The sequence below is a fragment of the Hypanus sabinus genome (assembly GCF_030144855.1).
Source record: "Hypanus sabinus isolate sHypSab1 chromosome 1 unlocalized genomic scaffold, sHypSab1.hap1 SUPER_1_unloc_1, whole genome shotgun sequence".
In the NCBI taxonomy this organism is placed as follows: Eukaryota; Metazoa; Chordata; class Chondrichthyes; order Myliobatiformes; family Dasyatidae; genus Hypanus; species Hypanus sabinus.
This window is the reverse complement of record NW_026778903.1, coordinates 370,276-382,813: the sequence shown is the minus strand read 5'-3', so window position 1 is coordinate 382,813 and position 12,538 is coordinate 370,276. Positions and strand designations below refer to the sequence as shown.

Sequence of the window (12,538 nt, the reverse complement as noted above, 5' to 3'; positions counted from 1 at the left end):
AGAAGGCACCCGCCCGGCTACTCCCACAGTGTCTCGCTCCAGTCTCTCTCAGGCCAGAAGTACGAGGGCAGAGGCATGGTGGCTGGGGAACACCCCAGATCCCCCGGGAGTGAGCTCCAGGCTGAAATATAATCCGGTGGTTCAGGGTTGTAGATAAAGAATGACAGATCTGTGGGAGTGTGTTTAATAACCCATCATCAGGTGTGGGTTAGAAATCAGCATCTAATCCAGGGGTTGGTCATCTCCCAGGGCTCAATGACCCCTCAACTTCATAATGGAGTGACTGGGACCCCCAGCCTCAGGGGCCACATCAGCTCTTGGAAGGTGGTGAGGGAGCTGTTTGTATCATATGGAGGGAGTAACACAGAGGGATGGAGCAGGAGAATGCACCTGCAACATAGGTGGAATCTGGTGTGGGAGTGCCCCCACACACAGCAGTAATGGGTTACCTTCTGGGGTCTAATCGAGGGGTTCAGGGGTTTATTTATAGAATAACAGATTGTGGGAGTGGGTTACAAGCTGGGGTCTAATCCAGGGATTGGGGGGTTTATGTACAGAATAACAGATCGCTGGGAGTGGGTTACAGGCTGGGGTCTAATTCAAGGGCTTAGGGTGTTTATATACTGAATAACAGATCGCTGGGAGTGGGTTACAGGCTGGGGTCTAATTCAAGGGCTTAGGGTGTTTATATACTGAATAACAGATCGCTGGGAGTAGGTTACAGGCTGGGGTCTAATCCAGGGGATTGGGGGGTTTATATACAGAATAACAGATTGCTGGGAGTAGGTTACAGGCTGGGATCCCACATACCTGACATTCTCCTCTCCCTCTCCCATCACTGACACCCCAAACCCATCTCACCACCCCACCTCCCACACAGACTCCTTTTGCCCCCAAACACCCTTTCCCCTTCATGCACAGACACAGAGACACACATAGATAGTAACACTCAGAGGGGACGTCACACACGCACACGTGCCAAGTTGTCCTGTTCTGCCTTGCTGTAGTGAAATGATTCATACGGACGTGCCGAAGAAAAACTTTCATTGTACCTCGGAAATGTGTGAATAATAAACTAAATTATCAACGAGTTTACCAGTTTAGCCTTTTAACCACCATATCCACAGTCAGCGAGCTTTGGATCTGCACCCCAATATCTCTCATACATTAGACTAGGAGCCAGTCCACTTTTACACTTGGACCATCATACATAGGGACAGGATTAGGCCACTCGGCCCATTGAGTCTACTCTACCATTCCATCACGGCACAACACATCACCTTGCCCTCCTTTGCATTCAACTCCATCTGCCTCTCCCTGCACAACTTTCCCTCCGATCTGTATCCAAGCCAACTTTCCTCCCATCCACAGGACCATCAACATTGTCTTTGCCACAAACCTGCCAATTATATCTTCACCATTCACAACTCAGTTGTTATCATATCACACGAGTCACCCTTTGATACATCACAGAGGAACAGACATCAATCAGAAAAGCAACCTCCCAATTCTACCTTCAACTTCTGATCACCAGTTAATGTTGGATCCAATTAACCAGCTTACCTCAGACGTCAAGAGCCCATGAACCAGCTCTCCCTGTCAAAGATCTGATCAAACTGTATGCACATAACATCTACCTCACTGTTGTTGCCAATCATTATAGTCACCTCCTTAAAAAAACTCATGGGAGGGTGTTGAATTCTCCTGTGCAAGGAGGATCTGAAGGGCCTGTATAGTTCTGTGACATTCCAGGCCAACCAATTCCCGTTTGGAATTGATGGTTGTTTGTCTACCAGGCATCCGATGTATGGGGGAAACTCTGGACCCCTAGGTGCATGGGCACCCATGGGTCAGTTATGTAAAACCTGGCTTCCAGGCATTCAACTGCAGATAGTAAGCCTAGGCTTTTCACACAATCCACAATCCCATGGGAGTAATTCCTACCTTTCCACACATCTCTCAAAGGATTGGATGTGGGAATGGCAAAGTCTGCTTTCTGGGATGTGAACACCAACTATCCCTCCCTGTGTGAGAGGGATCAGTGTTGTAAATATTTATTGTAGTTAACTTGTATTAATGGCAATATATTATGGTTATATTAAAGTGTTCCGCCCAGAGTGAGGGAGTGGGGGATGGAGATTGGAAATGTAATCCGGAAATAATGGGAACATTCAGCAGGTCAGGCAGCAACTGTGGGAGCTGTGGTATGAGTCTTGTGACTTCCCGATCTTCCAATGAGAACATTGTGGCCCTGATTGTTTACCTGCACCCGATTTTCTCTGTAACTCTAACAGTATTGCGCATTCCGTTTCCCATTTGCACTGCACTGATGTGCTGATGTAGGCTTGATCTTTCAGGACAGGACAGGACACAAATTAAAGTTCCTCACTGTTCCTCAGTACAAGTGAGAATAATAAAGCAATTATCAAAATGGAGAAGCAGGTAAATTGTAAATTCTGCTTGTGGAACTGCAGGGGGGAGTGGGGGTGGAGGATGTCTCTGATGGGCTAAAACTGGGGTAACCACAGGGAGAAGGTGCAGACAAGCTCACAGAATGATTGGAAACAGTTAGGGAGTGAGAACAGACAGGAGACCATACGTCACAAGTTTACAAGCACCCAATCTACAGACATCCTCATCCTGTTCAAATAACATGAGACATGAGACCATATGTGCAACACACGCAAAATGCTGGTGGAACGCAGCAGGCCAGGCAGCATCTATAGGGAGAAGCGCTGTCGACGTTTCAGGCCGAGACCCTTCGTCAGGACTAACTGCCTCTCTTGCATTGACTCTGTCCATGTCCTGACTCAATTCATATGCAAAACGTCCATTTAGTTTCCTTTCAGTTAGTCAGTTCAGTTAGTCCCGACGAAGGGTCTCGGCCCAAAACGTGGACAGTGCTTCTCCTTATAGATGCTGCCTGGCCTGCTGTGTTCCACCAGCATTTTGTGTGTGTTGTTTGAATTTCCAGCTTCTGCAGATTTCCTCATTTTTGCTTATGATACCATACGTCACAGGTTTACAAACACCCAATCTACAGACACCCTCATCCTGTTCAAATAACTTTGCACATATCACCAAAATTGGTGAGGTAGTGGGCAGTGAAGAGTGTTATCTCACATTATAGTGAGTTCCAGATGACCTGGGAAACTGAATCAAGCAACTACAGATGGAGTTTAACTCAGAGAAGTAAAACACGTGTTTGTGCAGGGGAATACTTTGTACCCAGTGATCACAATGTCATTAGTTTCAAGGTAATTATGGAAAAGGGTAACTCTGGTCCTGGGATTGGCATTCTAAATTGGAGAAAGGGCAACTTGGATGTATCAGAAGGGATCTAGCAAGTGTGGATTCGGACATGATGTTTTCTGGCAAAGGTAACTTCATAAGTGGGAGGTCTTTTCAGAGGACAAAGCTTGTATCTGCTGGTCAGAATAAAAGGCAAGGTTAACAGGTTTAGGGAAGCTTGCTTTGAGAGATATTGCTGTCCTGGTTGAGGAAAAAAAGGAGGTGCATCGCAGATAGGTAGTTGAGTAGGAGAAATGCAGAAGAACATTAAAGAAGAAATCAGGTTGCTAAAAGAAGGCATGAGCTTGCTCCAGCAGACAAGGTGAAGGAGCAAAATGATTGCAAGGCAGAAAATTTGCCCTCTGGAAGATCAGAATGGTAATCAGTGTGGAGTCAAAAGCAATGAGGGGAGATGTTAAATGGACGTGTGGCATATGAATTCAGTCAGGAGGTGGACAGAGTCGATGGAAGAGAGGCAAAGCAGCATCGAGCCCGTGGAATCTGTACTCATTACAGAGGAGGAGGGGTTTGTTGTCCTGAGGCAAGTCAGGGTGGACAGATCCCCAGGGCCTGACAAGGTGTCCCTTTGGAAAGCAAGTGCAAAAATTGCAGGGGCCCTGGCAGAGATATTTAGAGCAGATGAGGTACCAGATGACTGGAGAATGGCTACTGTTGCTCTGCTGTTTAAGGAAGACTCTGAGAATAATCCAGGAAATTATAGGCCAGTGAGTCGACATCAGTGGTGGACAAGTTATGAAAAGGTATTATCGGGACTGGTTGATTGGGGATTTGGATTGACAGGGACAGTCAACAAAGCGGGATATAACCAGGAGAAAGGAGGAAAATAGTGAGGTAGACCACAGCTTCACAGACTATTCAGAAATCTGATGGTAAACTGGAAGTTGTACTGAAAAGGTATTTTTTAAATTTTTATTTAGATATAAAGCACAGTCACAGGCCCTTCCAACTGGAGAAACCTGCACTGTGTATTACTCCAGACAAATCTGTCCCTTTTGGAAGCTGGGAGGAGACCAGAAACCTGAGCACCCATCGGATCCCGTGCGGAGACGGGGAGAACATACATCTCCTTACAGACGGTGGTGGGAATCGAACCCGGGTCACTGGCTCTGTAATAGTGACCTGCTACCCATTATGCTACTGTTCTGTCCATGATGAGTGTCCGTCCTCAGGCTCTGCTACCTCCTCCCTCACAGCAGTAATGAGGAGAGGGCGTGGTGAGCAAGGCGACTTAGACCATAAGACAGAGGAACCAATTAGGCCATTCGGTCCATCACGTCTGCGCCACCATTTGATGGTGGTTGATCCGTTTCCCTCTCAACTCCATTAACTTGCCTTCTTCCCGTAACCTTTCATGTCCTGACTTATCAATAATCTGTGAACCTCCACCTTAAATACACCCTGGCCTCTACAGCCACCTGCGGCAATAAATTCCACAGATTCATCACTGTATGGCTGAGGAAGTTCCTCCAGATCTCCATTAAACATGAGCATCTCAGGGTGTGTCCTCTGGTCCCAGACTCCCTCACTGCAGGTTCCATCCTCTCCACATCCACTCTATCTTGGCCTTTCAACATTTGATAGAATTCAATGAGATCCTCCTCATTCTTCTAAATTCCAGCGAGTACAAGCCCAGAGCCGTCAAACGCTCCTCCTAAGACAAGCCTTTACTTACGGGGATAATTATAATGATCCATCTCCAATATCAGCAAAATCTCCGATTTTTGAATTCTCTCCCCATTTAGAAAACAGTAATTCCTTTGCCCATTCTGTGAATCAGTGCAGCTCTTCTGCAGTCTCCCTGCTACCTCAATTCCATCTGCCCCTCCACCCAACATTGGCAAGCGAGGGCACAAAAATCAGCAATTTCGTCATCCAGATTATTTACATACAACGTACAGAGAAGTGGTCCCAAAACTGACTGGTGCAGATCACTGGAGACCGGCAGCCTTAATTCCCACTCTTTGCCTCCACCCAAGAGCCAATGCTCTATCCACGCTCGTAACTTTCCCGTAATACATCTTTGTTCATTTTCCGTCATTTGTTCTTCATTCTCCCCTTTCCTTACAGTGGACTAAACTGATTTTGTTTTGTTACGAATACCCAATAAACGGCGATCTGTCACAGAGTCCAGATGAGGATCACAGGAATGACCCTGGAGATGACAGCGTTAATATATCAGCAGCATTTAATGGTCCTCTCCCGATAGGTCATCAGGGCACCTGTAATTTCATTCCAAACACCAGCTCCCTCACCTGTCCCTGCCCAATATCCTGGCTCCCAGTTGCTGAGCAGAGCCTGGGGCTTCACAAGCTCCAAATGTTCCAGGATACTGGCACTACTGTCAGATCGCCAGCCAGTCCAGGATGGAAGCTGCTGGTCTCACCCTGAACTACACCACGGGTTATCCCTGGCACCATCTACTGTGAGATCTACAACACGTCGGGTAAGTGCCAAGGGGAGAGGAAGTACCGTGAGGGTCTGATACTCCAGACTGCCACCATTCTGATGTACATTCTCTCCGTGCCACTAGAGGGAGACTCTGGTTTCCAGACTTAGAACAGTTCAGCACACAAACAGGCACTGTGGCCCAAAATACTTTGTCAAATCAATTAAACCAGTAATGAACCCCATAACTGAACGGACCCTCCTGGCTACACATGGTCCAAATCCCTCCATTCTCTGCCCAATCACATTAGTTTCTAAGAGGTTCCTGAATGCCTTCATCATATTAGAAATCAGCACTGGTTCATTATGTCATGTGTACCGAGACAGTGAAAAGCTTGTCCTGCCCACTGTTCATGCAGATCAGATCATTACACAATAGAACAGGGTAAAATAATGACAGGGAGCAGAACAGAGCAAGTGCAGTGCAGGCAAACGATAAAGTGCCGATCATAATGAGACCGAGTCAATCTACTGCACTGAGGAACCACACAACAGTCTGAAGAGAGAAGGGCAGAAGCTGTCTTTGAGTCTGGTGGTACGTGATGTCACATTTCTGTATCTCTAACTTCTGGAAGGGGATGGAAAGAGACTGTCTGGGCTGGCTGGAGGTCAAGTCATTGAGATATTTAAAACTCTGATTGGTTAGGGCATGAAAAGTCACAGGCACAAATTGGGTAAACAGGACCTACTGAAGGATTTCGGCCCGACATTTTGACTATGATATTTTCTATAGATGCTGCCAGGCCTGCTGAGTTCCCTGAGCATTTTGTATGTGTTGCTTGGATTTCCAACATCTGCAGAATTTCTCTTGTTTGTTATTGGATCACAACACCATATCATTTATAGATTTCTAAGCCATCACACTGTACCGTTGTGCAAAACAACAGATATCACCTTTATAAAGAAACCTGATTCTAATGTAAAGCGGTGGTGGGGGTGGGATCACATGAATTGCATCAAGGAGCTGGCGGGGGCCAGAATGAGAATGCCGGTGTTCCCGCAGAGCGAGATTGTGTTTGAAAAGGCAAACACGAGGAAATCTGCAGATGGTGGAAATTCAATCAACACACACAAAGTGCTGGTGGAACACAGCAGGCCAGGCAGCTTCTATAGGGAGAAGCGCTGTTGACGTTTCTGGCCACGAAGCTCGTGTTTGAAAAGCCCGTGTGCACTGTGGGCGTGGAGAGGACACTCCCCGTGAGGCCCAACCAGGTTTGGGTCACAGGAAGTTTCATTGAATCAACACACACAAAATGCTGGGGGAACGCAGAAGGTCAGGCAGCATCTATAGGAAGAAGTACAGTTGACGTTTCGGTTTGAGACCCTTTGTCAGGATTAATTGAAAGAAGAGATAGTAAGAGATTTGAAACTGGTATGGGGAGGGGGAGATCCGAAGTGATAGAAGACAGGAGGAAGTGGGATGAAGCTAAGAGCTGGTAAGTTGATTGGCAAAAGGGATACAGAGATGGAGAAGATCTCTGTTGGGAGGATCATGGGACCAGAGGCCTAGGGAGCAAGAAAGGGGGAGGGGAGCCCAGAGGAAGATGGAAAGTAGGCAAGTCGTGAGAGAGAGAGGAAAAAAGGAAATAATAAATAAATCAAGGATGCGGCAAGAAGGGGAGGCGGGGCATTAACAGAAGTTAGAGAAATCAATGTTCATGCCATCAGGTTGGAGGCTACCCAGCCAGTATATAAGGTGTTGTTCCTCCAACCTGAGTGTGGCTTCATCTTGACAGTAGAGGAGGCCATGGACAGACATATCAGAGTGGGAATGGGACGTAGAATTAAAATGTGTGGCCACTGGGTGATCCTGCTTTCTCTGGCAGACAGAGCGCAGGTGTTCAGTGAAACGGTCTCCCAGTCTGCGTTGGGTCTCACCAATATTTAGAAGGCCACACCGGGAGCACCGGACGCAGTATACCACACCAGCCAACTCACAGGTGGGGCTCTGAATGGTGGTGAGGGAGGAAGTGTAAGGGCAGGTTCCACTTACAAGGATAAGTGCCAGGAGGGAGATCGGTGGTAAGGGATGGGGGCGACAAATGGATAAAGGAGTCGCATAGGGAGTGATCCCTGTGGAAAGCAGAAAGGGAAAGATGTGCTTGGTGGTGGGATCCTGTTAGAGGTGGCGGAAGTTATGGAGAACTATATGTTGGACCCAGAGGCTGGTGGGGTGGTAGGTGAGGACAAGGGGACCCCTATCCCGAGTGGGGTGGCGGGAGGATGGAGTGAGAGCAGATGTGCGTGAAATGGGAGAGATGCATTTGAGAGCAGAGTTGATAGTGGACGAAGGGAAGCCCCTTTGTTTAAAAAAGGAAGACATCTCCTTTGTCCTGGAATGAAAAGCCTCATCCTGAGAGCAGATGCGGCGGAGACGGAGGAATTGTGAGAAGGGGATAGCATTTTTGCAAGAGACAGGGTGGGAAGAGGAATAGTCTAGGTAGCTATGGGAGACCATAGGCTTATCAGTAGATAAGCCATCTCCCAAGACAGAAACAGAAAGCCCAAGAAAGGGGAGGGAGGTGTCAGAAATGGACCAGGTAAATTTGAAAGTTGGAGGCAAAGTTAATGAAGTTAACGAGCTCAGCATGCGTGCAGGAAGCAGCACCAATGCAGTCGTCAATGTAGCGAAGGAAAAGAGGGGGACGGATACCCGTATAGACTTGGAACATGGACTGTTCCACAAAGCCAACAAAAAGGCTGTCATAGCTGGGACTCATGCAGGTGCCCATGGCTACACCCTTGATTTGGAGGAAGTGAGAGGAGCCAAAGGAGAAATTATTGAGAGTGAGGCCTAATTCCGCTAGACGGAGGAGAGTGGTGGTAGAGGGGAACTGATTAGGTCTGGAATCGAAAAAGAAGTGCAGAGCTTTGAGACCTTCCTGGTGGGGGATGGAGGTATATAGGGACTGGACGTCCATGGTGAAAATAAGGCGGTGGGAGCCAGGGAACTTAAAATCATTGAAAAAATTCAGAGCGTGAGAAGTGTCACGAACATAGGTTGAAGGGTTTGAACAAGTGGGGGATAAAACAGCATCAAGGTATGGTTTCATTGAACGTTGACAAGGAATGACTAGAAGCAGAAAGCCGGTGTTTCTGCACAGCGAGATCACGTTTGAAATGCCTGTGAGCGCACGCGATAGGGGGCGAGTGCGCAGATGCTGCCGACACGGATTTCAGCAAGGTCTGGCCATTAACATGCACTGGTCCTTTAAATATGATCTCACAAACACCCAATAACGCACACTTGCCTGGACTGGATTCCATCGACCATCGTCCCCAAGGATATTGACCCATACATCCAGTTTCATTCAGCTGAGGTCCCAGTATGGATCCCTGCTCAACACCACTGGTCAAATACGTCCAGTCACAACACATCCCCTCAACCACTACCTTCTGTCTGATGTAGGCAAGCCAGTTCTAAATCCAAACAGCCGATTCACTCTCCATCCCGCGCCCCTTAAACTGGATGAGCTTCCCATCAGGGACTTTGTCAAAGGCCTTGCTAAAATCCATGTAGATAATAACTACTGTCCATACTCCATCAGTCACCCTCCACCTTGTCAAAAAACAAAATCGAGTCAAAATCACGCAACTGACACCACACAAGAACAGCCTGACTGACCCCGATTTGGCCATGATTTTCCATTAAATCCAATCCCAAAGGAACATTTAAAATCAGGCTACTGGCTGGACAGTTCCAGCTGTTCATGACTAAACTGACCGCTGTTGACAATTCTAGTCTGAGGTGGGATCACATTCTGCAGAGTTCACTCCTCACCTCGACCTATCTTTCTCCTCAGGTCCATCGCAATCTGTCTGTTGTTGTTCACGGTCGGATCTGCTGCTCGTAAGTACAACGTAGCATAGAGGGAGATTCTGTGTCCACGGTTGAGTGAGAATCATTCTGTGTCTGATCCCTGTGATGGGACAGTCTGCAGGGAACTGCATTTCATCTGACCCATGGAGTGGGCGATGCGACATTGTAGAGGGAATTTCACCTTGTATCTGGTTCCAGTATGGTATTATGAGACGGTAGGGGGAGGGAGAGATTCATTGTTTGTCTGACCCTGGGGCTGTGATGGGGCAGTGTATGAGGAACCACTCTATGAAGGGGAGGATGACCTCCCTCTGAACCCACTAACCCTGACACTCCTCTCCCGGCAGGTGATCACGGCCCCTGTAAGTTCATTGAAAAACCCATCTCCCTCAGCTGTCCCTGCACCATGTCCAGGTCCCAGATCCTGCGGCTTCACAACCTCCGACAGTTCCGGGATAACTGCACCAGAGGCAAAGGCAACGAACTCCACTGTCGGATCGCCAGCCAGGCCAGGGTGGTAGCTGGCGGTGTCACCCTGAACTACACCCAGGGTATCCCTCACACTGTCTATTGTGAGGTCTACAACACATCGGGTAAGTGCTGATGGGAGAGGGAGGGTCTGATACTCCATTCTGATGTACATTCTCTCCGTGCCACGAGGGACACTCTGGACTTGGAACAGGCACTTTGGCCCAAAAGACTTGGGGAACTGGGGAGAGCAGCTCAGCACTGAGGTGTTCCCATCATGTTCGACAGGTTCGGAGAGTCTCAGACAGGAGACAGTGGCAGACGGGACGTCCACCTCCCCACCGGTGACGAATTCTGAGATTGTGTCCACTAGGACGGACAGTTCCAAAAGAGCAGAATCGTGGGACTTTAATGTGCTGATGGGAATTCGAGGTGAGGTTTAAATGACTCCCAGAAGTGAGCGGGTCTCTCCCCTCCTCCTGCTCTTTTCCCCATTGCCGTGCTGGGCAGTTTGACAACAGAGGGCAGAGGAGCAGCATAAGGCCATTCAGCCCATTGAGTCTGTGCTGCCATTTGAACAGCGGCTGATTTTTCTCAACCCTGTGCTCCATTTTAAATGTTTCCTCTCATCTTAAACCCCCGTTTCCTTGATTCCACAACTCAGGGTTAGGAAGAATGTATTCACCTTATTTACATCCCTCAAATTTTATGCACCTCTCTCAGTCTCCAACACTACTGTGAATAAAACCCCAATGTTCAGCCTCTCTCAATAGCTCAGTCCCTTGGGCAACATCGTCAAATCCCCTCGGCTCTCTCTACAGCTGAATGGCATCTGTCCAATAGCAGGGTAATCAATATTGTAAATCTCCTGATTGCTGAAGGCCAGCGGACCTGTCTACCTGTGCCACTGCGTACAAAACATGTACTTGACATATAAGGGGATGGGTATATTTCTTGATGCAAAATGCAGTGGGATAGGGCGGGAGAATTTGTATTCTCTGTGTTTGTTCCATGTACATTGAAACATACGGTGAAATGCATCCTTTGTGTTAACGACTAAGAGCCGAAGGAGGTGCGGGGGCAGCCTGCGATTGTCAGCACACATTCTGGTGTCTGCAGTAAATATACAAATCAGAACAGAAGGAGCAACAAACAACATCAGCAAGAACCCCCCCCCCCCCAGTTCCATAGATCCCAATCCCCAGTGCGCAATGGAATAGATGGAACCGCGCGGTGAGGTGTGGGTGTAAACAGACTATTCCACATCTATACTGTACATTTCTGGTCGATTTGCTCTGATTATAGTATTTCTCTTCCCCAGTGACGGTGGCAGTCTGTGTGCCTGTGGCCGTGCTTCTCTTTCTCTGGTAAGTGACCTCATCCATTCCTGGAGAGTCTCTATTCCAGACCTCCCCATTGGTGGCTTCGCTGTACCCCTTCCGTTCTTCAGTTGCCCTCCAGCTGTGAATCCCCTCCCCACCTCAGCTCCACTCCCTGCCCGTGTCACCCTGTGATCAGACTCTCCTTACGGCCTTCTGTTCTACATGCAGGTGCGGAATGTGTGGCTCGTGAGAAGGTTGGACCACACAGAACATTGTGGGCTGTCTACGCACAGTGAGATCCCACTATCCCCAGAATTCAGGACCCTTGGCACTTATACATTCTCTCCTCTTCCACTGCCCGTCAGCAGAAGATACAAACAGTTCAAACTGGTCCAACCAGACTCAAGGACAACGTCTGTCCCGCCATCACCAAACGTCTGGGACCCAAGAAGATGAACGCGTGATCTGTGTCTTGGTATTTGTGACAATCGTAAACCAGTTACCAACAATAGGCAGCAGATACGAGCTGCTCCTTAAATGGCAAGAGGAGTTGAGTGATAAATTTGCACTTAGTGGCCACTTCTACCTACACCCGATCAATGCAAATATCTAATCTATCTAATTGATTCCTAAGCTCCAGAACCTGGATCTCAGCACTCAGATCTGCAGCTGGATCTTCAACTTCCTCACAGACAGGACCCAGGCTGTAAAGATAGGGGACAAGCTCTCCTCTACAATCACTCTGAGCACTGGTGCCCCACAAGGCTGTTTACTCAGCCCCCTGCTGTACTCACTGTACACCCACGATTGTGTAGCCAAGTTTTCATCGGACTCAATATATAAGTTTGCTGATGACACAACAATTGTAGGCCATATCTTGGGTAATGATGAGTCTGAGTACAGAGAGGAATTTAAGAACCTGGTGGCATGGTGCGAAGACAATAACCTATCCCTCAATGTCAGGAATTGGTTGTTGACTTCAGGAGTAGCGGACTGCACGACCGCATCTACATCGGTGGTGCACAGGTGGAACAGGTCAAAAGCTTGTTCCTCGGGGTGAATATCACAAATGACATGACTTGGTCTAACCAAGCAGAGTCCACTGCCAAGAAGGCCCACCATTGCCTTTACTTCCTGAGAAAGCTGAAGATATTTGGCCTGTCCCCTAAAA

At 48.1% G+C, this 12,538-nt stretch overlaps 1 long non-coding RNA gene across 1 annotated transcript; it reads left to right on the top strand.

The window, feature by feature from the left end:
- Window positions 1-10,373: 10,373 nt before the first annotated feature.
- Window positions 10,374-12,309, top strand: LOC132385366 (uncharacterized). The gene is made up of 3 exons (XR_009509165.1): window positions 10,374-10,477; window positions 11,367-11,412; window positions 11,596-12,309. It is a non-coding gene; the product is annotated as an uncharacterized LOC132385366 (long non-coding RNA).
- The last annotated feature ends 229 nt before the right edge of the window (window positions 12,310-12,538 follow it).